The sequence below is a fragment of the Carassius gibelio genome, chromosome B14 (assembly GCF_023724105.1).
Source record: "Carassius gibelio isolate Cgi1373 ecotype wild population from Czech Republic chromosome B14, carGib1.2-hapl.c, whole genome shotgun sequence".
Taxonomy (NCBI): domain Eukaryota; kingdom Metazoa; phylum Chordata; class Actinopteri; order Cypriniformes; family Cyprinidae; genus Carassius; species Carassius gibelio.
Window position 1 is genome coordinate 16,039,297 of NC_068409.1, and position 12,154 is coordinate 16,051,450.

General features: G+C 33.4%; 1 long non-coding RNA gene across 2 annotated transcripts; it reads left to right on the plus strand.

The window, feature by feature from the left end:
• The first annotated feature begins 355 nt into the window (after window positions 1-355).
• LOC127971426 (uncharacterized) lies at window positions 356-10,305 on the plus strand. Of its 2 annotated transcripts, none has more exons than XR_008156845.1 (3): window positions 356-593; window positions 4,683-4,841; window positions 9,589-10,305. It is a non-coding gene; the product is annotated as an uncharacterized LOC127971426 (long non-coding RNA). The 2 variants fall into 2 exon arrangements; XR_008156846.1 differs by lacking the exon at window positions 356-593 and adding an exon at window positions 4,100-4,135.
• Window positions 10,306-12,154: the final 1,849 nt, after the last annotated feature.

Here is a 12,154-nt window from a genome sequence, read left to right on the forward strand (position 1 = left end):
TGGTGACAGTCAGTCACTCAGTCCAACTGCTGTCTGCAGGAAGGAAAATATAGCAGTCTTTACAGTCTTACCAGGATGGAGAATACCCAGGTGAATTTGCTTTCCTTTACAGGTCGCTGATATATAACAACAGTCTCTGTTCTCCTCAGTGGTTTGTCGGGTGGCTCGCCATCTCAGATTTCGCCAATGTAGCATCTCAGAACAAATTACATTTACAATCATAAAGTCAAAGTTATTTTTCTTTACTCAACCGATCACTGTCAGCGTCACCTCTCGTCTCTTCATCTCAATTAGCACGTTCTCGATCTCTTCCCTATTCAGCACATGCGTTTTTTCTTAAAGGGGCCGTGTTCTTTTTTTTCCTCCTCACATTAAACAGCGTTTTAAACATTTAAATTGGTTAGTTAAGTAACAGAATGTAATTTAAAGACACTCATTCATACCCATTCACACACTCATTCATACACCGACTGCGGTGTGTGCCATTAAAGGCGCCATCCAGCTCATCGGGAGCAGCTGGGGTTAGGTGTCTTGCTCAAGGACACCTCCACACTTAGTCAGGTGGAGCCAGGGATCGAACCACCAACCTTCCGGTTTGTAGACAACCTACATGAACCACTAAATAAAAAGTTAAAAAGAAGAGCATTTATTTAAAATATAAATATTTTCTAACAATATTCACTACAGTTCAATAGTTTGGGGTCAGTAAATTTTTATCCTTTTTTTTATAAGAAATTGTATTCTTTATTAGATTTTAGAATCTTTTATTCAGGATGTGTTAAATTGATAAGAAGTGATATCAAAGATTAATATTGTTAGAAGAGATTTATATTTTGAATAAACTCTGTTCTTTAAAAAAAATTATACATCGCAGAATCCTTAAAAAAGTATCGCAGATTCCAAAATAATATTTGATAGCACAACTGTTAATAGTTCTAATAATAAATCATCATATTTTCATGATTTCTAAAGATCATGTGACACTGAGGACTGGAGGAATGATGCTGAAAATACAGTTGCACATCACAAAAATAAATTATATTTTAAAGGATATTAAAATATAAACCATTATTTTATATATTTTATTTTGATAATTTTGAATTATTACTGAAATACAACCTTTTTTTTGTTTCAAACAGTTCATTGAACAATAATAAATGAAGTACCTGAAGCTGACAATCAAGTAAATGTATAATAATTAGCAAAGATGATTAATTTAGCGCTGTAAACGCGCGTATGAGCGGCGGACACGCGCCGCAGAGCGTCAGACGCGCGTGAGGACCAAACACAGCAGAATGGTAGGAAACTTCACTCCTCTTATTATTTATCTTTTACTATAGCGATTTATTTTTAGATACGTGATCTGAGTCTTTCATAGAGTTGTAGAGTTATTAGAGAAATAGAGTTATTTTTTACATTCTTTGGTCGAAGTTTTCAGATCGGGACTTCGGAGCAGGAAGTGTTTGTCAAACAGTTAATTTGTGATAAATGAATATTTGACCTGAGGCTTTTTTTTAACCTGTCGATGTGATTTTTAAATGATTTCAATGACTTTTGGATGTCAATACTTCTTGTACCTCAGTTGCATGTGTTGTGTTTTATGAATTGTGGATGGATTAATCAACTGAGAATTAAAGTTGAACATTAATTATCATGAACTCTTAAATATCATGATGAAAAGAAAAGGTAATATTGCATATAAAATTATATCTAAGTATGAACTAACTTGCCAATGCAGTAAATATTATTACTCTACCCTAAATCAGTGAAAAAATCTTTGGCTCAGTTTACAGAAAAGTGTACTCACACATCCTTTCATTATGATGCAACATAGTTTTCTCCTCAGATGAGTATTTAACATCTTTATTATTGATCATGTGTCACATGATCTTCAGAAATCAGAATAATATGATGATTTATTATCAGAGTTGTGCTGCTGAAACTGTGATACTTCTTTCAGGATTCTTTGATCAATGAAAATTTAAAAAGAAGAGCATTTATTTAAAATAGAAGACTTTTCTAACAATATTCAATACAGTTCAATAGTTTGGGGTCAGTACATTTTTATCCTTTCTTTTTTATAAGAAATTGTATTCTTTATTAGATTTTAGAATCTTTTATTCAGGTTGTGTTAAATTGCTAAGAAGTGATATCAAAGATTAATATTGTTAGAAGAGATTTATATTTTGAATAAACGCTGTTCTTTAAAAAAAAAAATAATTATACATCGCAGAATCCTTAAAAAAGTATCGCAGATTCCAAAATAATATTTGATAGCACAACTGTTAATAGTTCTAATAATAAATCATCATATTTTCATGATTTATAAAGATCATGTGACACTGAAGACTGGAGGAATGATGCTGAAAATACAGCTGCACATCACAGAAATAAATTATATTTTAAAGGATATTAAAATATAAACCATTATTTTATATATTTTATTTTGATAATTTTGAATTATTACTGAAATACAACCTTTTTTTCTTTCAAACAGTTCATTGAACAATAATAAATGAAGAACCTGAAGCTGACAATGAAGTAAATGTATAATAATTAGCAAAGATGATTAATTTAGCGTTGTAAACGCGCGTATGAGCGGCGGACACGCGCCGCAGAGCGTCAGAGGCGCGTGAGGACCAAACACAGCAGAACGGTAGGAAACTTCACTCCTCTTATTATTTATCTTTTACTATAGCGATTTATTTTTAGATATGTGATCTGAGTCTTTCATAGAGTTGTAGAGTTATTGGAGAAATAGAGTTATTTTTTACATTCTTTGGTCGAAGTTTTCAGATCGGGACTTCGGAGCCTGTTCGCGACTCGGTTGATTCAGATCGGCACTTCGGAGCATGTTCGCGACTCGGTTGATTCAGATCGGCACTTCGGAGCCTTTTCGCGACTCGGTTGATTCAGATGGGCACTTCGGAGCATGTTCGCGCCCTCGGTTGATTTCAGATCGGCACTTCGGAGAATGTTCGCGAATCGGTTGATTCAGATCGGCACTTCGGAGCCTGTTCGCGACTCGGTTGATTCAGATCGGCACTTCGGAGCATGTTCGCGCCCTCGGTTGATTTCAGATCGGCACTTCGGAGCATGTTCGCGACTCGGTTGATTTCAGATCGGCACTTCGGAGCCTGTTCGCGACTCGGTTGATTCAGATCTGCACAAAATAAAATAAAAATAAAATATCAAACGATTGTTTACCTTTTTTCCCTATAGGTTTCCTTCTATTAGCGCTAATTTAATTAGTTTTGTTCACCTAGTTGTTTTATCCTATTTAGTTCAGATCTAATAAAGTTTTTATGTTCGCTTTTAGGCCTTTCTAATCAATTTAAGTTCGGTTCTTTTCTTATTCAGTGGTTTCTGCTATGCAGTATTACTTATACTGCTTCAAAATAAGCTTTTTCTTTGTTCTAACACAAATGATAGACAACCAAACTCAACATTCAAGAAGGGAGAAATAAATAAATAAGAAAATGCACAAAAGTTACAAAATTCTCAAAGTTGCTTTCACAATTCTGTACGCACAATTCTGGTGACAGTCAGTCACTCAGTCCAACTGCTGTCTGCAGGAAGGAAAATATAGCAGTCTTTACAGTCTTACCAGGATGGAGAATATCCAGGTGAATTTGCTTTCCTTTACAGGTCGCTGATATATAACAACAGTCTCTGTTCTCCTCAGTGGTTTGTCGGGTGGCTCGCCATCTCAGATTTCGCCAATGTAGCATCTCAGAACAAATTACATTTACTTTTACAATCATAAAGTCAAAGTTATTTTTCTTTACTCAACCGATCACTGTCAGCGTCACCTCTCGTCTCTTCATCTCAATTAGCACGTTCTCTCTCTCTTCCCTATTCAGCACATGCGTTTTTTCTTAAAGGGGCAGTGTTCTTTTTTTTCCTCCTCACATTAAACAGCGTTTTAAACATTTCAATTGGTTAGTTAAGTAACAGAATGTAATTTGAAGACACTCATTCATACCCATTTACACACTCATTCATACACCGACTGGGTGTGTGCCATTAAAGGCGCCATCCAGCTCATCGGGAGCAGCTGGGGTTAGGTGTCTTGCTCAAGGACACCTCCACACTTTAGTCAGGTGGAGCCAGGGATCGAACCACCAACCTTCCGGTTTGTAGACAACCTACATGAACCACTAAATAAAAAGTTAAAAAGAAGAGCATTTATTTAAAATATAAATATTTTCTAACAATATTCACTACAGTTCAATAGTTTGGGGTCAGTAAATTTTTATCCTTTTTTTTAACAGAAATTGTATTCTTTATTACATTTTAGAATCTTCTATTCAGGATGTGTTAAACTGATAAGAAGTGATATCAAAGATTAATATTGTTAGAATAGATTTATATTTTGAATAAACTCTGTTCTTTAAAAAAAATTATACATTGCAGAATCCTTAAAAACGTATCGCAGATTCCAAAATAATATTTGATAGCACAACTGTTAATAGTTCTAATAATAAATCATCATATTTTCATGATTTCTAAAGATCATGTGACACTGAAGACTGGAGGAATGATGCTGAAAATACAGTTGCACATCACAAAAATAAATTATATTTTAAAGGATATTAAAATATAAACCATTATTTTATATATTTTATTTTGATAATTTTGAATTATTACTGAAATACAACCTTTTTTTTTGTTTCAAACAGTTCATTGAACAATAATAAATGAAGTACCTGAAGCTGACAATGAAGTAAATGTATAATAATTAGCAAAGATGATTAATTTAGCGCTGTAAACGCGCGTATGAGCGGCGGACACGCGCCGCAGAGCGTCAGACGCGCGTGAGGACCAAACACAGCAGAATGGTAGGAAACTTCACTCCTCTTATTATTTCTCTTTTACTATAGCGATTTATTTTTAGATACGTGATCTGAGTCTTTCATAGAGTTGTAGAGTTATTAGAGAAATAGAGTTATTTTTTACATTCTTTGGTCGAAGTTTTCAGATCGGGACTTCGGAGCAGGAAGTGTTTGTCAAACAGTTAATTTGTGATAAATGAATATTTGACCTGAGGCTTTTTTTTAACCTGTCGATGTGATTTTTAAATGATTTCAATGACTTTTGGATGTCAATACTTCTTGTACCTCAGTTGCATGTGTTGTGTTTTATGAATTGTGGATGGATTAATCAACTGAGAATTAAAGTTGAACATTAATTATCATGAACTCTTAAATATCATGATGAAAAGAAAAGGTAATATTGCATATAAAATTATATCTAAGTATGAACTAACTTGCCAATGCAGTAAATATTCTTACTCTACCCTAAATCAGTGAAAAAATCTTTGGCTCAGTTTACAGAAAAGTGTACTCACACATCCTTTCATTATGATGCAACATAGTTTTCTCCTCAGATGAGTATTTAACATCTTTATTATTGATCATGTGTCACATGATCTTCAGAAATCAGAATAATATGATGATTTATTATCAGAGTTGTGCTGCTGAAACTGTGATACTTCTTTCAGGATTCTTTGATCAATGAAAATTTAAAAAGAAGAGCATTTATTTAAAATAGAAGACTTTTCTAACAATATTCAATACAGTTCAATAGTTTGGGGTCAGTACATTTTTATCCTTTCTTTTTTATAAGAAATTGTATTCTTTATTAGATTTTAGAATCTTTTATTCAGGTTGTGTTAAATTGCTAAGAAGTGATATCAAAGATTAATATTGTTAGAAGAGATTTATATTTTGAATAAACGCTGTTCTTTAAAAAAAAAAAAATAATTATACATCGCAGAATCCTTAAAAAAGTATCGCAGATTCCAAAATAATATTTGATAGCACACCTGTTAATAGTTCTAATAATAAATCATCATATTTTCATGATTTCTAAAGATCATGTGACACTGAAGACTGGAGGAATGATGCTGAAAATACAGCTGCACATCACAGAAATAAATTATATTTTAAAGGATATTAAAATATAAACCATTATTTTATATATTTTATTTTGATAATTTTGAATTATTACTGAAATACAACCTTTTTTTCTTTCAAACAGTTCATTGAACAATAATAAATGAAGAACCTGAAGCTGACAATGAAGTAAATGTATAATAATTAGCAAAGATGATTAATTTAGTGCTGTAAACGGGCGTGTGAGCGGCAGACACGCGCCGCGGAGCAGAGGCGCGTGAGGACCAAACACAGCAGAACGGTAGGAAACTTCACTCCTCTTATTATTTATCTTTTACTATAGCGATTTATTTTTAGATATGTGATCTGAGTCTTTCATAGAGTTGTAGAGTTATTAGAGAAATAGAGTTATTTTTTACATTCTTTGGTCGAAGTTTTCAGATCGGCACTTCGGAGCCTGTTCGCGACTCGGTTGATTCAGATCGGCACTTCGGAGAATGTTCGCGACTCGGTTGATTCAGATCGGCACTTCGGAGCCTGTTCGCGACTCGGTTGATTCAGATCGGCACTTCGGAGCATGTTCGCGCCCTCGGTTGATTTCAGATCGGCACTTCGGAGCATGTTCGCGACTCGGTTGATTCAGATCGGCACTTCGGAGAATGTTCGCGACTCGGTTGATTCAGATCAGCACTTCGGAGCCTGTTCGCGACTCGGTTGATTCAGATCGGCACTTCGGAGCATGTTCGCGCCCTCGGATGATTCAGATCGGCACTTCGGAGCCTGTTCGCGACTCGGTTGATTCAGATCGGCACAAAATAAAATAAAAATAAAATATCAAACGATTGTTTACCTTTTTTCCCTATAGGTTCCCTTCTATTAGCGCTAATTTAATTAGTTTTGTTCACCTAGTTGTTTTATCCTATTTAGTTCAGATCTAATAAAGTTTTTATGTTCGCTTTTAGGCCTTTCTAATCAATTTAAGTTCGGTTCTTTTCTTATTCAGTGGTTTCTGCTATGCAGTATTACTTAGACTGCTTCAAAGTAACCTTTTTCTTTGTTCTAACACAAATGATAGACAACCAAACTCAACATTCAAGAAGGGAGAAAAAAATAAATAAATAAGAAAATGCACAAAAGTTACAAAATTCTCAAAGTTGCTTTCACAATTCTGTACGCACAATTCTGGTGACAGTCAGTCACTCAGTCCAACTGCTGTCTGCAGGAAGGAAAATATAGCAGTCTTTACAGTCTTACCAGGATGGAGAATACCCAGGTGAATTTGCTTTCCTTTACAGGTCGCTGATATATAACAACAGTCTCTGTTCTCCTCAGTGGTTTGTCGGGTGGCTCGCCATCTCAGATTTCGCCAATGTAGCATCTCAGAACAAATTACATTTACTTGTACAATCATAAAGTCAAAGTTATTTTTCTTTACTCAACCGATCACTGTCAGAGTCACCTCTCGTCTCTTCATCTCAATTAGCACGTTCTCTCTCTCTTCCCTATTCAGCACATACGTTTTTTCTTAAAGGGGCCGTGTTCTTTTTTTTCCTCCTCACATTAAACAGCGTTTTAAACATTTAAATTGGTTAGTTAAGTAACAGAATGTAATTTAAAGACACTCATTCATACCCATTCACACACTCATTCATACACCGACTGGGTGTGTGCCATTAAAGGCGCCATCCAGCTCATCGGGAGCAGCTGGGGTTAGGTGTCTTGCTCAAGGACACCTCCACACTTAGTCAGGTGGAGCCAGGGATCGAACCACCAACCTTCCGGTTTGTAGACAACCTACATGAACCACTAAATAAAAAGTTAAAAAGAAGAGCATTTATTTAAAATATAAACATTTTCTAACAATATTCACTACAGTTCAATAGTTTGGGGTCAGTAAATTTTTATCTTTTCTTTTTTTTATAAGAAATTGTATTCTTTATTAGATTTTAGAATCTTTTATTCAGGATGTGTTAAATTGATAAGAAGTGATATCAAAGATTAATATTGTTAGAAGAGATTTATATTTTGAATAAACTCTGTTCTTTAAAAAAAAAAATATACATCGCAGAATCCTTAAAAAATATCGCAGATTCCAAAATAATATTTGATAGCACAACTGTTAATAGTTCTAATAATAAATCATCATATTTTCATGATTTCTAAAGATCATGTGACACTGAAGACTGGAGGAATGATGCTGAAAATACAGTTGCACATCACAAAAATAAATTATATTTTAAAGGATATTAAAATATAAACCATTATTTTATATATTTTATTTTGATAATTTTGAATTATTACTGAAATACAACCTTTTTTTTTGTTTCAAACAGTTCATTGAACAATAATAAATGAAGTACCTGAAGCTGACAATGAAGTAAATGTATAATAATTAGCAAAGATGATTAATTTAGCGCTGTAAACGCGCGTATGAGCGGCGGACACGCGCCGCAGAGCGTCAGACGCGCGTGAGGACCAAACACAGCAGAACGGTAGGAAACTTCACTCCTCTTATTATTTCTCTTTTACTATAGCGATTTATTTTTAGATACGTGATCTGAGTCTTTCATAGAGTTGTAGAGTTATTAGAGAAATAGAGTTATTTTTTACATTCTTTGGTCGAAGTTTTCAGATCGGGACTTCGGAGCAGGAAGTGTTTGTCAAACAGTTAATTTGTGATAAATGAATATTTGACCTGAGGCTTTTTTTTACCTGTCGATGTGATTTTTAAATGATTTCAATGACTTTTGGATGTCAATACTTCTTGTACCTCAGTTGCATGTGTTGTGTTTCATGAATTGTGGATGGATTAATCAACTGAGAATTAAAGTTGAACATTAATTATCATGAACTCTTAAATATCATGATGAAAAGAAAAGGTAATATTGCATATAAAATTATATCTAAGTATGAACTAACTTGCCAATGCAGTAAATATTCTTACTCTACCCTAAATCAGTGAAAAAATCTTTGGCTCAGTTTACAGAAAAGTGTACTCACACATCCTTTCATTATGATGCAACATAGTTTTCTCCTCAGATGAGTATTTAACATCTTTATTATTGATCATGTGTCACATGATCTTCAGAAATCAGAATAATATGATGATTTATTATCAGAGTTGTGCTGCTGAAACTGTGATACTTCTTTCAGGATTCTTTGATCAATGAAAATTTAAAAAGAAGAGCATTTATTTAAAATAGAAGACTTTTCTAACAATATTCAATACAGTTCAATAGTTTGGGGTCAGTACATTTTTATCCTTTCTTTTTTATAAGAAATTGTATTCTTTATTAGATTTTAGAATCTTTTATTCAGTTTGTGTTAAATTGCTAAGAAGTGATATCAAAGATTAATATTGTTAGAAGAGATTTATATTTTGAATAAACACTGTTCTTTAAAAAAAATAATAATTATACATCGCAGAATCCTTAAAAAAGTATCGCAGATTCCAAAATAATATTTGATAGCACAACTGTTAATAGTTCTAATAATAAATCATCATATTTTCATGATTTCTAAAGATCATGTGACACTGAAGACTGGAGGAATGATGCTGAAAATACAGCTGCACATCACAGAAATAAATTATATTTTAAAGGATATTAAAATATAAACCATTATTTTATATATTTTATTTTGATAATTTTGAATTATTACTGAAATACAACCTTTTTTTTCTTTCAAACAGTTCATTGAACAATAATAAATGAAGAACCTGAAGCTGACAATGAAGTAAATGTATAATAATTAGCAAAGATGATTAATTTAGTGCTGTAAACGGGCGTGTGAGCGGCGGACACGCGCCGCGGAGCGTCAGAGGCGCGTGAGGACCAAACACAGCAGAACGGTAGGAAACTTCACTCCTCTTATTATTTATCTTTTACTATAGCGATTTATTTTTAGATATGTGATCTGAGTCTTTCATAGAGTTGTAGAGTTATTAGAGAAATAGAGTTATTTTTTACATTTTTTGGTCGAAGTTTTCAGATCGGGACTTCGGAGCCTGTTCGCGACTCGGTTGATTTAGATCGGCACTTCGGAGCATGTTCGCGACTCGGTTGATTCAGATCGGCACTTCGGAGAATGTTCGCGACTCGGTTGATTCAGATCGGCACTTCGGAGCCTGTTCGCGACTCGGTTGATTCAGATCGGCACTTCGGAGCATGTTCGTGCCCTCGGTTGATTTCAGATCGGCACTTCGGAGCATGTTCGCGACTCGGTTGATTCAGATCGGCACTTCGGAGCCTGTTCGCGACTCGGTTGATTCAGATCTGCACAAAATAAAATAAAAATAAAATATCAAACGATTGTTTACCTTTTTTCCCTATAGGTTCCCTTCTATTAGCGCTAATTTAATTAGTTTTGTTCACCTAGTTGTTTTATCCTATTTAGTTCAGATCTAATAAAGTTTTTATGTTCGCTTTTAGGACTTTCTAATCAGTTTAAGTTCGGTTATTTTCTTATTCAGTGGTTTCTGCTATGCAGTATTACTTAGACTGCTTCAATGTAACCTTTTTCTTTGTTCTAACACAAATGATAGACAACCAAACTCAACATTCAAGAAGGGAGAAAAAAATAAATAAATAAGAAAATGCACAAAAGTTACAAAATTCTCAAAGTTGCTTTCACAATTCTGTACGCACAATTCTGGTGACAGTCAGTCACTCAGTCCAACTGCTGTCTGCAGGAAGGAAAATATAGCAGTCTTTACAGTCTTACCAGGATGGAGAATACCCAGGTGAATTTGCTTTCCTTTACAGGTCGCTGATATATAACAACAGTCTCTGTTCTCCTCAGTGGTTTGTCGGGTGGCTCGCCATCTCAGATTTCGCCAATGTAGCATCTCAGAACAAATTACATTTACTTTTACAATCATAAAGTCAAAGTTATTTTTCTTTACTCAACCGATCACTGTCAGCGTCACCTCTCGTCTCTTCATCTCAATTAGCACGTTCTCTCTCTCTTCCCTATTCAGCACATGCGTTTTTTCTTAAAGGGGCCGTGTTCTTTTTTTTCCTCCTCACATTAAACAGCGTTTTAAACATTTAAATTGGTTAGTTAAGTAACAGAATGTAATTTAAAGACACTCATTCAAAAATATACATCGCAGAATCCTTAAAAAATATCGCAGATTCCAAAATAATATTTGATAGCACAACTGTTAATAGTTCTGATAATAAATCATCATATTTTCATGATTTCTAAAGATCATGTGACACTGAAGACTGGAGGAATGATGCTGAAAATACAGTTGCACATCACAAAAATAAATTATATTTTAAAGGATATTAAAATATAAACCATTATTTTATATATTTTATTTTGATAATTTTGAATTATTACTGAAATACAACCTTTTTTTGTTTCAAACAGTTCATTGAACAATAATAAATGAAGTACCTGAAGCTGACAATGAAGTAAATGTATAATAATTAGCAGTAGAGTTATTAGAGAAATAGAGTTATTTTTTACATTCTTTGGTCGAAGTTTTCAGATCGGGACTTCGGAGCAGGAAGTGTTTGTCAAACAGTTAATTTGTGATAAATGAATATTTGACCTGAGGCTTTTTTTTAACCTGTCGATGTGATTTTTAATTGATTTCAATGACTTTTGGATGTCAATACTTCTTGTACCTCAGTTGCATGTGTTGTGTTTTAAGAATTGTGGATGGATTAATCAACTGAGAATTAAAGTTGAACATTAATTATCATGAACTCTTAAATATGATGATGAAAAGAAAAGGTAATATTGCATATAAAATTATATCTAAGTATGAACTAACTTGCCAATGCAGTAAATATTCTTACTCTACCCTAAATCAGTGAAAAAATCTTTGGCTCAGTTTACAGAAAAGTGTACTCACACATCCTTTCATTAAGATTCAACATAGTTTTCTCCTCAGATGAGTATTTAACATCTTTATTATTGATCATGTGTCACATGATCTTCATAAATCAGAATAATATGATGATTTATTATCAGAGTTGTGCTGCTGAAACTGTGATACTTCTTTCAGGATTCTTTGATCAATGAAAAGTTAAATAGAAGAGCATTTATTTAAAATAGAAGACTTTTCTAACAATATTCACTACAGTTCAATAGTTTGGGGTCAGTCAATTTTTATCCTTTTTTTTATATAAGAAATTGTATTCTTTATTAGATTTCAGAATATTTTATTCAGGATGTGTTAAATTGATAAGAAGTGATATCAAAGATTTATATTGTTATAAGAGATTTATATTTTGAATAAACGC